This window comes from Sus scrofa, chromosome 16, assembly GCF_054392235.1.
Source record: "Sus scrofa isolate SSC_HxYL_T2T_F1_AM1 chromosome 16, Sscrofa_HxYL_maternal_Yorkshire_Landrace_v2.0, whole genome shotgun sequence".
Classification (NCBI taxonomy): Eukaryota; Metazoa; Chordata; class Mammalia; order Artiodactyla; family Suidae; genus Sus; species Sus scrofa.
The window spans coordinates 4,473,778-4,491,537 of NC_139398.1; positions in this window are offsets into that span (position 1 = coordinate 4,473,778).

Genomic DNA, 17,760 nt, shown 5'->3' on the forward strand with positions numbered 1-17,760 from the left:
ACACTGCATGGACTTCACTGCATTCAATCACTCTGCATGAAATTCACTGCATTAGATCTGGATGCATTTTACCACGCTGCATGGATTACACTGCATTCAATGACGCTGCATGGAATCCACTGCATTCAATCGGGATGCTTTGGGCCCTGCTGCATAAAATCCACTGCATTCAATCGGGGTGCATTGGGCCTCGCTGCATGGACTTCACTGCATTCAATTTGTATCCATTGCCCCACAATGCATGGAATCCTCTGCATTTAACGACACTGCATGGAATCCACTGCATTCAATCATGCTGCCTAAAATCCACTGCATTCAATAGGGTTCCATTTCTTCACGCTGCATGAATCCACTGCATTCAAACACGCTGCATGGAATCCACTGCATTCAATCGGGATGCTTTGGGCCATGCTGCATAAAATCCACTGCATTCAATCATGCTGCATGGAATCCACTGCATTCAATCGGGATGCATTTTACCACGCTGCAAGGATTACACTTCATTCAATCACAATGCATGGAATCCAATGCATTCAATCGGGATGCTTTGGGCCATGCTGCATACAATCCACTGCAATCAATCAGGATGCATTGGGCCTCGCTGCATGGACTCCACTGCATACAATCGGGATCCATTGCGCCACAATGCATGGAATCCTCTGCATTCAATGATGCTGCATGGAATCCACTGCATTCCATCGGGATGCATTTTACCAGGCTGCATGGAATCCATGCATTCATCACGCTGCATGGACTCCACTGCATACAATCGGGATCCATTGCGCCACAATGCATGGAATACTCTGCATTCATTAATGCTCCATGGACTCCACTGCATTCAATCAGGATGCTTTGGGCCATACTGCATAAAATCCACTGCATTCAATCATGCTCCATTAAATCCACTGCATTCAATCAGGCTGCATAAAATACACTGCATTCAATAGGGTTCCATTACTTCACACTTCATGGAATACAGTGCATTCAATCACGCTTCATGGAATCCACTGCATTCAATCGGGATTCATTTTACCACGCTGCATGGAGTTCACTGCATTCAATCACAATGCATGGAATCCACTGCATTCAATCGGGATGCTTTGGGCCATGCCTCATAAAATCCACTGCATTCAACAACGCTGCATGGTATCCACCGAATTTAACTGGGATACATTATACTAAGCTGTATCGAATCCACTGCATTCAATCAGGATGCATTTTACCATACTGCATGGGGTTCACTGCATTCAATCATGCTACACGTAATCCACTGCATTCAATCAGGATGCTTTGGGCCATGCTGCATAAAATCCACTGCATTCAATCATGCTTCATGGAATCCACTGCACTCAATCATGCTGCATAAAATCCACTGCATACAATAGGGTTCCATAACTTCACACTGTATGGAATAAACTTCATTCCATCACACTGCATGGAATCCACTGCATTCAATCGGGATGCATTTTACCACACTGCATGGATTACACTGCATTCAATCGCAATGCATAGAATCCACTGCATTCAAGTGGGATGCATTTTACCATATTGCATGGAGTTCACTGCATTCAATCATGCTACATGTAATCCACTGCATTAAATCAGGATGCTTTGGGCCATGCTGCATAATATCCACTGCATTCAATCATGCTGCACGTAATCCACTGCATTCAATCGGGATGCATTTTACCAGGCTGCCTGGAATCCATGCATTCATCACACTGCATGGACTCCACTGCATACAATCGGGATCCATTGCGCCACAATGCATGGAATACTCTGCATTCAATGATGCTCCATGGAATCCACTGCATTCAATCAGGATGCTTTGGGCCATGCTGCATAAAATCCACTGCATTCAATCATGCTGCATGGAATCCACTGCATTCAATCATGCTGCATAATATCCACTGCATTCAAAATGTTCCATTTCTTCACGCTGCATGGAATCCACTGCATTCAATCGGGATGCATTTTACCTCGCTGCATGGAGTACACTGCATTCAATCTCAATGCATGGAATCCACTGCATTCAATCGGGATGCTTTGGGCCATGCTGCAAAAAATCCACTGCAATCAATCAGGATGCATTGGGCCTCGCTGCATGGACTCCACTGCATAAAATCGGGATCCATTGCGCCACAATGCATGGAATCCTCTGCATTCAATGATGCTGCATGGAATCCACTGCATTCCACCGGGATGCATTTTACCAGGCTGCATGGAGTACACTGCATTCAATCACAATGGATGGAATCCAATGCACTCAATCGGGATGCTTTGGGCCATGCTGCAGAAAATCCACTGCATTCAATGACGCTGCATGGAATCGACTGCATTCAATCATGCTGCATATAATCCACTGCTTACAATAGGGTGCAATTTCTTCACGCTGCATGGAATCAACTGCATTCAATCACGCTGCATGGAATCCACTACATTCAATCGGGATGCATGTTCCCACGCTGCATGGGTACACTGCATTCAATCAAAATGCATGGAATCCACTGCATTCAATCGGGATGCTTTGGGCCATGCTGCATACAATCCACTGCATTCAATCGGGATGCATTGGGCCTCACTGCATGGACTCCACTGCATATAATCGGGATCCATTACACCACAATGCATGGAATCATCTGCATTCAATGATGCTGCATGGAATCCACTGAATTCCATCGGGATGCATTTTACCACACTGCATGGAGTACACTGCATTCAATCACAATGGATGGAATCCAATACATTCAATCGGGATGCTTTCGGCCATGCTGCAGAAATTCCACTGCATTCAATCGGGATGCACTGGGCCTCGCTGCATGGACTCCACTGCATTCAATTGGTATCCATTGCGCTGCAATGCATGGAATCCTCTGCATTCAATGACGCTGCATGGAATCCACTGCATTCTATCGGGATGCTTTGGGGCATGCTTCATGAAATCCACTGCATTCAATCATGCTGCATGGAATCCACTGCACTCCATCATGCTGCATAAAATCCACTGCATTCAATAGGGTTCCATTACTTCACACTGCAGGGAATACAATGCATTCAAACGGGATGCATTTTAACACTCTGCATGGATTACACTGCTGCAAACATGCTGCATAAAATCCACTGCATTCCATCGGGATGCATTGGGCTTCGCTGCATGGACTCCACTGCATACAATCGGGATCCATTGCGCCACAATGCATGGAATCTTCTACATTCTTTGATGCTGCATGGAATCCACTGCATTCAATTGGGATGCTTTGGGCCATGCTGCATATAATCCAGTGCATTCAATCGGGATGCATTTGGCCTCGCTCCATGGACTCCACTGCATACAATAAGGATCAATTGCAACACAATGCATGGAATCCTCTGCATTCAATGATGCTCCATTGAATCCAGTGCACTCAATCAGGATGCTTTGGGCCATGCTGCATAAAATCCACTGCATTCAATAGGGTTCCAACACTTCACGCTGCATGGAATCCACTGCATTCAATCAGGATGCTTTGGGCCATGCTTAATAAATTCCACTGCATTCAACAACGCTGCATGGAATCCACCGAATTTAATTGGGATATATTATACTAAGCTGTATCGAATCCACTGCATTCAATCAGGATGCATTTTACCACATTGCATGGAGTTCACTGCATTCAATCATGCTGCACGTAATCCACTGCATTCAATCAGGATGCTTTGGGCCATGCTGCATAAAATCCACTGCATTCAATCATGCTGCACGTAATCCACTGCATTCAATCGGGATGCATTTTACCAGGCTGCATGGAATCCACTGCATTCAATCACGCTGCATGGAATCCACTGCATTCAATCAGGATGCATTTTACCAGGCTGCCTGGAATCCATGCATTCATCACACTGCATGGACTCCACTGCATACAATCGGGATCCATTGCGCCACAATGCATGGAATACTCTGCATTCAATGATACTCCATGGACTCCACTGCATTCAATCAGGATGCTTTGGGCCATGCTGCATAAAACCCACTGCATTCAATCATGCTGCATGGAATCCACTGCATTCAATCATGCTGCATAATATCCACTGCATTCAAAATGTTCCATTTCTTCACGCTGCATGGAATCCACTGCATTCAATCGGGATGCATTTTACCTCGCTTCATGGAGTACACTGCATTCAATCTCAATGCATGGAATCCACTGCATTCAATCGGGATGCTTTGGGCCATGCTGCAAAAAATCCACTGCAATCAATCAGGATGCATTGGGCCTCGCTGCATGGACTCCACTGCATACAATCGGTATCCATTGCGCCACAATGCATGGAATCCTCTGCATTCAATGATGCTGCATGGAATCCACTGCATTCCATCGGGATGCATTTTACCACACTGCATGGAGTACACTGCATTCAATCACAATGGATGGAATCCAATGCATTCAATCGGGATGCTTTGGGCCATGCTGCAGAAAATCCACTGCATTCAATCGGGATGCCTTGGGCCTCGCTGCATGGACTCCACTGCATACAATGAGGATCCATTGCGCTGCAATGCATGGAATCCTCTGCATTCAATGACGCTGCATGGAATCCACTGCATTCTATCGGGATGCTTTGGGGCATGCTTCATGAAATCCACTGCATTCAATCATGCTGCATGGAATCCACTGCACTCCATCATGCTGCATAAAATCCACTGCATTCAATAGGGTTCCATTTCTTCACACTGCAGGGAATACAATGCATTCAATCGGGATGCATTTTAACACTCTGCATGGATTACACTGCTGCAAACATGCTGCATAAAATCCACTGCATTCCATCGGGATGCATTGGGCCTCGCTGCATGGACTCCACTGCATACAATCGGGATCCATTGCGCCACAATGCATGGACTCTTCTGCATTCAATGATGCTCCATTGAATCCAGTGCACTCAATCAGGATGCTTTGGGCCATGCTGCATAAAATACACTGCATTCAATAGGGTTCCAACACTTCACGCTGCATGGAATCCACTGCATTCAATCAGGATGCTTTGGGCCATGCTTAATAAATTCCACTGCATTCAACAACGCTGCATGGAATCCACCGAATTTTATTGGGATACATTATACTAAGCTGTATCGAATCCACTGCATTCAATCAGGATGCATTTTACCACATTGCATGGAGTTCACTGCATTTAATCATGCTGCACGTAATCCACTGCATTAAATCAGGATGCTTTGGGCCATGCTGCATAAAATCCACTGCATTCAATCATGCTGCACGTAATCCATTGCATTCAATCGGGATGCATTTTACCAGGCTGCATGGAATCCACTGCATTCAATCACGCTGCATGGAATCCACTGCATTCAATCAGGATGCATTTTACCAGGCTGCCTGGAATCCATGCATTCATCACACTGCATGGACTCCACTGCATACAATCGGGATCCATTGCGCCACAATGCATGGAATACTCTGCATTCAATGATACTCCATGGACTCCACTGCATTCAATCAGGATGCTTTGGGCCATGCTGCATAAAATCCACTGCATTCAATCATGCTGCATGGAATCCACTGCATTCAATCATGCTGCATAATATCCACTGCATTCAAAATGTTCCATTTCTTCACGCTGCATGGAATCCACTGCATTCAATCGGGATGCATTTTACCTCGCTGCATGGAGTACACTGCATTCAATCTCAATGCATGGAATCCACTGCATTCAATCGGGATGCTTTGGGCCATGCTGCAAAAAATCCACTGCAATCAATCAGGATGCATTGGGCCTCGCTGCATGGACTCCACTGCATACAATCGGGATCCATTGCGCCACAATGCATGGAATCCTCTGCATTCAATGATGCTGCATGGAATCCACTGCATTCCATCGGGATGCATTTTACCACACTGCATGGAGTACACTGCATTCAATCACAATGGATGGAATCCAATGCATTCAATCGGGATGCGTTGGGCCATGCTGCAGAAAATCCACTGCATTCAATCGGGATGCACTGGGCCTCGCTGCATGGACTCCACTGCATTCAATTGGTATCCATTGCGCTGCAATGCATGGAATCCTCTGCATTCAATGACGCTGCATGGAATCCACTGCATTCTATCGGGATGCTTTGGGGCATGCTTCATGAAATCCACTGCATTCAATCATGCTGCATGGAATCCACTGCACTCCATCATGCTGCATAAAATCCACTGCATTCAATAGGGTTCCATTTCTTCACACTGCAGGGAATACAATGCATTCAATCGGGATGCATTTTAACACTCTGCATGGATTACACTGCTGCAAACATGCTGCATAAAATCCACTGCATTCCATCGGGATGCATTGGGCCTCGCTGCATGGACTCCACTGCATACAATCGGGATCCATTGCGCCACAATGCATGGAATCTTCTACATTCTTTGATGCTGCATGGAATCCACTGCATTCAATTGGGATGCTTTGGGCCATGCTGCATATAATCCAGTGCATTCAATCGGGATGCATTTGGCCTCGCTCCATGGACTCCACTGCATACAATAAGGATCAATTGCAACACAATGCATGGAATCCTCTGCATTCAATGATGCTCCATTGAATCCAGTGCACTCAATCAGGATGCTTTGGGCCATGCTGCATAAAATCCACTGCATTCAATAGGGTTCCAACACTTCACGCTGCATGGAATCCACTGCATTCAATCAGGATGCTTTGGGCCATGCTTAATAAATTCCACTGCATTCAACAACGCTGCATGGAATCCACCGAATTTAATTGGGATATATTATACTAAGCTGTATCGAATCCACTGCATTCAATCAGGATGCATTTTACCACATTGCATGGAGTTCACTGCATTCAATCATGCTGCACGTAATCCACTGCATTCAATCAGGATGCTTTGGGCCATGCTGCATAAAATCCACTGCATTCAATCATGCTGCACGTAATCCACTGCATTCAATCGGGATGCATTTTACCAGGCTGCATGGAATCCACTGCATTCAATCACGCTGCATGGAATCCACTGCATTCAATCAGGATGCATTTTACCAGGCTGCCTGGAATCCATGCATTCATCACACTGCATGGACTCCACTGCATACAATCGGGATCCATTGCGCCACAATGCATGGAATACTCTGCATTCAATGATACTCCATGGACTCCACTGCATTCAATCAGGATGCTTTGGGCCATGCTGCATAAAACCCACTGCATTCAATCATGCTGCATGGAATCCACTGCATTCAATCATGCTGCATAATATCCACTGCATTCAAAATGTTCCATTTCTTCACGCTGCATGGAATCCACTGCATTCAATCGGGATGCATTTTACCTCGCTTCATGGAGTACACTGCATTCAATCTCAATGCATGGAATCCACTGCATTCAATCGGGATGCTTTGGGCCATGCTGCAAAAAATCCACTGCAATCAATCAGGATGCATTGGGCCTCGCTGCATGGACTCCACTGCATACAATCGGTATCCATTGCGCCACAATGCATGGAATCCTCTGCATTCAATGATGCTGCATGGAATCCACTGCATTCCATCGGGATGCATTTTACCACACTGCATGGAGTACACTGCATTCAATCACAATGGATGGAATCCAATGCATTCAATCGGGATGCTTTGGGCCATGCTGCAGAAAATCCACTGCATTCAATCGGGATGCCTTGGGCCTCGCTGCATGGACTCCACTGCATACAATGAGGATCCATTGCGCTGCAATGCATGGAATCCTCTGCATTCAATGACGCTGCATGGAATCCACTGCATTCTATCGGGATGCTTTGGGGCATGCTTCATGAAATCCACTGCATTCAATCATGCTGCATGGAATCCACTGCACTCCATCATGCTGCATAAAATCCACTGCATTCAATAGGGTTCCATTTCTTCACACTGCAGGGAATACAATGCATTCAATCGGGATGCATTTTAACACTCTGCATGGATTACACTGCTGCAAACATGCTGCATAAAATCCACTGCATTCCATCGGGATGCATTGGGCCTCGCTGCATGGACTCCACTGCATACAATCGGGATCCATTGCGCCACAATGCATGGACTCTTCTGCATTCAATGATTCTCCATTGAATCCAGTGCACTCAATCAGGATGCTTTGGGCCATGCTGCATAAAATACACTGCATTCAATAGGGTTCCAACACTTCACGCTGCATGGAATCCACTGCATTCAATCAGGATGCTTTGGGCCATGCTTAATAAATTCCACTGCATTCAACAACGCTGCATGGAATCCACCGAATTTTATTGGGATACATTATACTAAGCTGTATCGAATCCACTGCATTCAATCAGGATGCATTTTACCACATTGCATGGAGTTCACTGCATTTAATCATGCTGCACGTAATCCACTGCATTAAATCAGGATGCTTTGGGCCATGCTGCATAAAATCCACTGCATTCAATCATGCTGCACGTAATCCATTGCATTCAATCGGGATGCATTTTACCAGGCTGCATGGAATCCACTGCATTCAATCACGCTGCATGGAATCCACTGCATTCAATCAGGATGCATTTTACCAGGCTGCCTGGAATCCATGCATTCATCACACTGCATGGACTCCACTGCATACAATCGGGATCCATTGCGCCACAATGCATGGAATACTCTGCATTCAATGATACTCCATGGACTCCACTGCATTCAATCAGGATGCTTTGGGCCATGCTGCATAAAATCCACTGCATTCAATCATGCTGCATGGAATCCACTGCATTCAATCATGCTGCATAATATCCACTGCATTCAAAATGTTCCATTTCTTCACGCTGCATGGAATCCACTGCATTCAATCGGGATGCATTTTACCTCGCTGCATGGAGTACACTGCATTCAATCTCAATGCATGGAATCCACTGCATTCAATCGGGATGCTTTGGGCCATGCTGCAAAAAATCCACTGCAATCAATCAGGATGCATTGGGCCTCGCTGCATGGACTCCACTGCATACAATCGGGATCCATTGCGCCACAATGCATGGAATCCTCTGCATTCAATGATGCTGCATGGAATCCACTGCATTCCATCGGGATGCATTTTACCACACTGCATGGAGTACACTGCATTCAATCACAATGGATGGAATCCAATGCATTCAATCGGGATGCGTTGGGCCATGCTGCAGAAAATCCACTGCATTCAATCGGGATGCACTGGGCCTCGCTGCATGGACTCCACTGCATTCAATTGGTATCCATTGCGCTGCAATGCATGGAATCCTCTGCATTCAATGACGCTGCATGGAATCCACTGCATTCTATCGGGATGCTTTGGGGCATGCTTCATGAAATCCACTGCATTCAATCATGCTGCATGGAATCCACTGCACTCCATCATGCTGCATAAAATCCACTGCATTCAATAGGGTTCCATTTCTTCACACTGCAGGGAATACAATGCATTCAATCGGGATGCATTTTAACACTCTGCATGGATTACACTGCTGCAAACATGCTGCATATAATCCACTGCATTCAATCGGGATGATTTGGGCCATGCTGCATAAAATCCACTGCATTCCATCGGGATGCATTGGGCCTCGCTGCATGGACTCCACTGCATACAATCGGGATCCATTGCGCCACAATGCATGGAATCTTCTGCATTCATTGATGCTGCATGGAATCCACTGCATTCAATTGGGATGCTTTGGGCCATGCTGCATATAATCCAGTGCATTCAATCGGGATGCATTTGGCCTCGCTCCATGGACTCCACTGCATACAATAAGGATCAATTGCAACACAATGCATGGAATCCTCTGCATTCAATGATGCTCCATTGAATCCAGTGCACTCAATCAGGATGCTTTGGGCCATGCTGCATAAAATCCACTGCATTCAATAGGGTTCCAACACTTCACGCTGCATGGAATCCACTGCATTCAATCAGGATGCTTTGGGCCATGCTTAATAAATTCCACTGCATTCAACAACGCTGCATGGAATCCACCGAATTTAATTGGGATACATTATACTAAGCTGGATCGAATCCACTGCATTCAATCAGGATGCATTTTACCACATTGCATGGAGTTCACTGCATTCAATCATGCTGCACGTAATCCACTGCATTCAATCAGGATGCTTTGGGCCATGCTGCATAAAATCCACTGCATTCAATCATGCTGCACGTAATCCACTGCATTCAATCGGGATGCATTTTACCAGGCTGCATGGAATCCACTGCATTCAATCACGCTGCATGGAATCCACTGCATTCAATCGGGATGCATTTTACCAGGCTGCATGGAATCCACTGCATTCAATCACGCTGCATGGAATCCACTGCATTCAATCACGCTGCATGGAATCCACTGTATTCAATCAGGATGCATTTTAATAAGCTGCATGGAATCCATTCAGTCATCACGCTGCATGGACTCTGCTGCATACAGTCGGGATCCATTACGCCACAATGCATGGAATCCTCTGCATTCAATCGGGATGCATTTTACCAGGCTGCATGGAATCCACTGCATTCAATCACGCTGCATGGAATCCACTGCATTCAATCAAGCTGCATGGAATCCACTGCATTCAATCAGGATGCATTTTACCAGGCTGCCTGGAATCCATGCATTCATCACACTGCATGGACTCCACTGCATACAATCGGGATCCATTGCGCCACAATGCATGGAATACTCTGCATTCAATGATGCTCCATGGACTCCACTGCATTCAATCAGGATGCTTTGGGCCATGCTGCATAAAATCCACTGCATTCAATCATGCTGCATGGAATCCACTGCATTCAATCATGCTGCATAATATCCACTGCATTCAAAATATTCCATTTCTTCACGCTGCATGGAATCCACTGCATTCAATCGGGATGCATTTTACCTCGCTGTATGGAGTATACTGCATTCAATCTCAATACATGGAATCCACTGCATTCAATCGGGATGCTTTGGGCCATGCTGCAAAAAATCCACTGCAATCAATCAGGATGCATTGGGCCTCGCTGCATGGACTCCACTGCATACAATCGGGATCCATTGCGCCACAATGCATGGAATCTTCTGCATTCATTGATGCTGCATGGAATCCACTGCATTCAATTGGGATGCTTTGGGCCATGCTGCATATAATCCAGTGCATTCAATCGGGATGCATTTGGCCTTGCTCCATGGACTCCACTGCATACAATAAGGATCAATTGCAACACAATGCATGGAATCCTCTGCATTCAATGATGCTCCATTGAATCCAGTGCACTCAATCAGGATGCTTTGGGCCATGCTGCATAAAATCCACTGCATTCAATAGGGTTCCAACACTTCACGCTGCATGGAATCCACTGCATTCAATCAGGATGCTTTGGGCCATGCTTAATAAATTCCACTGCATTCAACAACGCTGCATGGAATCCACCGAATTTAATTGGGATACATTATACTAAGCTGTATCGAATCCACTGCATTCAATCAGGATGCATTTTACCACATTGCATGGAGTTCACTGTATTCAATCATGCTGCACGTAATCCACTGCATTCAATCAGGATGCTTTGGGCCATGCTGCATAAAATCCACTGCATTCAATCATGCTGCACGTAATCCACTGCATTCAATCGGGATGCATTTTACCAGGCTGCATGGAATCCACTGCATTCAATCACGCTGCATGGAATCCACTGCATTCAATCGGGATGCATTTTACCAGGCTGCATGGAATCCACTGCATTCAATCACGCTGCATGGAATCCACTGCATTCAATCACGCTGCATGGAATCCACTGTATTCAATCAGGATGCATTTTAATAAGCTGCATGGAATCCATTCAGTCATCACGCTGCATGGACTCCGCTGCATACAGTCGGGATCCATTACGCCACAATGCATGGAATCCTCTGCATTCAATCGGGATGCATTTTACCAGGCTGCATGGAATCCACTGCATTCAATCACGCTGCATGGAATCCACTGCATTCAATCAAGCTGCATGGAATCCACTGCATTCAATCAGGATGCATTTTACCAGGCTGCCTGGAATCCATGCATTCATCACACTGCATGGACTCCACTGCATACAATCGGGATCCATTGCGCCACAATGCATGGAATACTCTGCATTCAATGATGCTCCATGGACTCCACTGCATTCAATCAGGATGCTTTGGGCCATGCTGCATAAAATCCACTGCATTCAATCATGCTGCATGGAATCCACTGCATTCAATCATGCTGCATAATATCCACTGCATTCAAAATATTCCATTTCTTCACGCTGCATGGAATCCACTGCATTCAATCGGGATGCATTTTACCTCGCTGTATGGAGTATACTGCATTCAATCTCAATGCATGGAATCCACTGCATTCAATCGGGATGCTTTGGGCCATGCTGCAAAAAATCCACTGCAATCAATCAGGATGCATTGGGCCTCGCTGCATGGACTCCACTGCATACAATCCGGATCCATTGCGCCACAATGCATGGAATCCTCTGCATTCAATGATGCTGCATGGAATCCACTGCATTCCATCGGGATGCATTTTACCACACTGCATGGAGTACACTGCATTCAATCACAATGGATGGATCCAATGCATTCAATCGGGATGCTTTGGGCCATGCTGCAGAAAATCCACTGCATTCAATGTCGCTGCATGGAATCGACTGCATTCAATCATGCTGCATATAATCCACTTCTTACAATAGGGTTCAATTTCTTCACGCTGCATGGAATCCACTGCATTCAATCACGCTGCATGGAATCCACTACATTCAATAGGGATGCATGTTCCCACGCTGCATGGAGTACACTGCATTCAATCAAAATGCATGGAATCCACTGCATTCAATCGGGATGCTTTGGGCCATGCTGCATACAATCCACTGCATTCAATCGGGATGCATTGGGCCTCACTGCATGGACTCCACTGCATATAATCGGGATCCATTACACCACAATGCATGGAATCATCTGCATTCAATGACGCTGCATGGAATCCACTGCATTCAATCAGGATGCATTTTACCAGGCTGCATGGAATCCATGCATTCATCACGCTGCATGGACTCCACTGCATACAATCGGGATCCATTGCGCCACAATGCATGGAATCCTCTGCATTCAATCAGGATGCTTTGGGCCATGCTGCATAAAATCCACTGCATTCAATCATGCTCCATTAAATCCACTGCATTCAATCAGGCTGCATAAAATACACTGCATTCAATAGGGTTCCATTACTTCACACTTCATGGAATACAGTGCATTCAATCACGCTTCATGGAATCCACTGCATTCAATCGGGATTCATTTTACCACGCTGCATGGAGTTCACTGCATTCAATCACAATGCATGGAATCCACTGCATTCAATCGGGATGCTTTGGGCCATGCCTCATAAAATCCACTGCATTCTATCGGGATGCCTTGGGCTTCGCTGCATGGACTCCACTGCATACAATCAGGATCCATTGCGCCACAATGCTTGGAATCCTCGCATTCATTGAGGCTTCATGGAATCCACTGTATTCAATCGGGATGCTTTGGGCATGCTGCATAAAATCCACTGCATTCAATCATGCTTCATGGAATCCACTGCACTCAGTCATGCTGCATAAAATCCACTGCCTACAATAATGTTCCATAACTTCACACTGTATGGAATACACTTCATTCCATCATGCTGCATGGAATCCACTGCATTTAATCGGGATGTTTTGGGCCATGCTGCATATAATCCACTGCATTCAATTGGGATGCATTGGGCCTCACTGCATGGACTCCACTGCATACAATCGGGATCCATTGCGCCACAATGCATGGAATCCTCTGCATTCAATGACGCTGCATGGAATCCACTGCATTCAATCGGGATGCTTTGGGCCATGCTGTATAAAATCCACTGCATCAATCATGCTGCATAATATTCACTGCATTCAATAGTGTACCTTTTCTTCACACTGCATGGAATACACTGCATTCAATCACGCTGTATGGAATAAACTGCATTCAATCGGGATGCATTTAACCACGCTGCATGGATTACACTGCATTCAATGACGCTGCATGGAATCCACTGCATTCAATCGGGATGCTTTGGGGCATGCTTCATGAAATCCACTGCATTCAATCATGCTGCATGGAATCCACTGCATTCAATAGGGTTCCATTTCTTCACGCTGAATGGAATACAGTGCATGCAATCACGCTCCATGGACTCCACTGCATACAATCTGGATCCATTGAGCCACAATGAATGGAATCCTCTGTATTCAATGACGCTGCATGGAATCCACTGCGGTGAATCAGGATGCTTTGGGCCATGCCGCATATAATCTACTGCATTCAATTGGGAAGCATTTGGCCTCGCTGCATTGACTCCACTTGATAAAATCGGGATCCATTGCGCCACAATGCATGGAATCCTCTGAATTCAATGACGCTGCATGGAATCCACTGCATTCTATCGGGATGCTTTGGGGCATGCTGCATAAAATCCACTGCATGCAATCATGCTGCATGGAATCCACTGCATTCAATAGGGTTCCATTGCTTCATGCTGCATGGAATCCACTGCATTCAATCACGCTGCATGGAATCCACTGCATTCAATAGGGATGCATTTTACCACGCTGAATGGAGTGCACTGCATTCAATCACAATGCATGGAATCCACTGCATTCTATTGGGATGCTTTGGGCCATGCTGCATAAAATCCTCTGCATTCAATCATGCTGCATAAAATCCACTGCATTCAATAGGGTTCCATTTCTTCACACTACATGGAATACACTGCATTCAATCACGCTGTATGGAATAAACTGCATTCAATCCGGATGCATTTAACCACGCTGCATGGATTACACTTCATTCAATCACAATGCATGGAATCCACTGCATTCTATCAGGATGCTTTGGGCCATGCTGCAAAAAATCCACTGCATTCAATAGGGTTCCATTTCTTCACGCTGCATGGAATCTACTGCATTCAATAGGGTTCCATTTCTTCACGCTGCATGGAATACACTGCATTCAATCAGGATGCATGGAATCGACTCCATTCAATCAGGATGCATTATACAACGCTGCATGGATTACCCTGCATTCAATCACAATGCATGGAATCCACTCCATTCAATCGGGATGCTTTGGGCCATGCTGCAGAAAATCCACTGCATTCAATCGGGATGCATTGGGACTCGCTGCATAGATTCCACTGCATATAATCTGGATCCATTGCACCACAATGCATGGAATGCTCTGCATTCAATGTCGCTGCATGGAATCCACTGCATTCAATCGGGATGCTTTGGGCCATGCTGCATAAAATCCACTGCATTCAATCATGCTGCATGGATTCCACTGCATTCAATCATGCTGCATAAAATCCAATGCATTCAATAGGGTTCCATTTCTTCACACTGCATGGACTTCACTGCATTCAATCACTCTGCATGAAATCCACTGCATTAGATCTGGATGCATTTTACCACGCTGCATGGATTACACTGCATTCAATGACGCTGCATGGAATCCACTGCATTCAATCGGGATGCTTTGGGCCCTGCTGCATAAAATCCACTGCATTCAATCGGGGTGCATTGGGCCTCGCTGCATGGACTTCACTGCATTCAATTTGTATCCATTGCCCCACAATGCATGGAATCCTCTGCATTCAACGACACTGCATGGAATCCACTGCATTCAATCATGCTGCCTAAAATCCACTGCATTCAATAGGGTTCCATTTCTTCACGCTGCATGAATCCACTGCATTCAAACACGCTGCATGGAATCCACTGCATTCAATCGGGATGCTTTGGGCCATGCTGCATAAAATCCACTGCATTCAATCATGCTGCATGGAATCCACTGCATTCAATCGGGATGCATTTTACCACGCTGCAAGGATTACACTTCATTCAATCACAATGCATGGAATCCAATGCATTCAATCGGGATGCTTTGGGCCATGCTGCATAGAATCCACTGCATTTAATCGGGATGCATTGGGCCATGCTGCATGGACCCCACTGCATAAAATCGGGATCCATTGCGCCAAAATGCGAGGAATCATCTGCATTTAATGACGCTGCATCGAATCCACTGCATTCGATCGGGATCCTTTTTACCACGCAGCGTGGATTACACTGCTTTCAATCACAATGCATGGAATCCACTGTATTCAATCGGGATGCTTTGGGCCATACTGCATAAAATCCACTGCATTCAATCTTGCTGCATGGAATCCAATGCATTCAATCATGCTGCATAAAATCCATGCATTCAAGAGGGTTCCAATTCTTCACACTGCATGGAATCCACTGCATTCAATCGGGATGCATTTTACCACGCTGCATATATTACACTGCATTGAATTGCAATGCATAGAATTCACTGCATTCAATCGGGAAGCATTTTACACCACTGCATGGAATCCACTGCATTTAATCACGCTACATGTAATCCATGGAATTTAATCGGGATTCATTTTACTAAGCTGTATGTCATTGACTGCATTTAATCACACTGCATGGAATCCACTGCATTCAATTGGGATTCATTTTACAAGGCTGCATGGAGTTGACTGCATTCAATCACAATACATGGAATCCACTGCATTCAATCGGGATGCTTTGGGCCATGCTGCATAAAATCCACTGCATTCAATTGGGTTCCATGTCTTCACTCTGCATGGAATACACTGCATTCAATCGGGATGCATTCTACCTTGCTGCATGGAGTTCACTGCATCCAATCACAATGCATGGAATCCACTGCATTCAATCGGGATGCTTTGGGCCATGCTGCATAAAATCCACTGCATTCAATCATGCTGCATGGAATCCACTGCATTCAATCGGGATGCATTTTACCACGCTGCATGGATTACACTTCATTCAATCACAATGCATGGAATCCACTGCATTCTATTGGGATGCTTTGGGCCATGCTGCATATAATCCACTTCATTTAATCGGGATGCTTTGGGCCATGCTGCATAAAATCCACTGCATTCAATCATGCTGCATGGAATCCACTGCATTCAATCGGGATGCAATTTACCACGCTGAATGGAGTACACTGCATTCAATCATGCTGCATGGATTCCCCTGCATTCAATCGGGATGCTTTGGATCATGCTGCAAAAAAATCCACTGCATTCAATCGGGATGCATTGGGCCTCGCTTCATGGACTCCAGTGCATACAGTCGGGATCCATTGCACCACAATGCATGGAATCCTCTGCATTCAAAGACGCTGCATGGAATCCACTGCATTCAATCAGGATGCTTTGGGCCATGCCTCATAAAATCCACTTCATTCAATGACGCTGCATGGAATCGACTGCATTCAATCATGCTGCATATAATTCACTGCTTACAATAGGGTTCAATTTCTTCACGCTGCATGGAATCCACTGCATTCAATCACGCTGCATGGAATCCACTGCATTCAATCAGGATGCATGTTCCCACGCTGCATGGAGTACACTGCATTCAATCAAAATGCATGGAATCCACTGCATTCAATCGGGATGCTTTGGGCCATGCTGCATACAATCCACTGCATTCAATCGGGATGCATTGGGCCTCACTGCATGGACTCCACTGCATATAATCGGGATCCATTACACCACAATGCATGGAATCATCTGCATTCAATGACGCTGCATGGAATCCACTGCTTTCAATCGGGATGCATTTTACCAGGCTGCATGGAATCCATGCATTCATCACGCTGCATGGACTCCACTG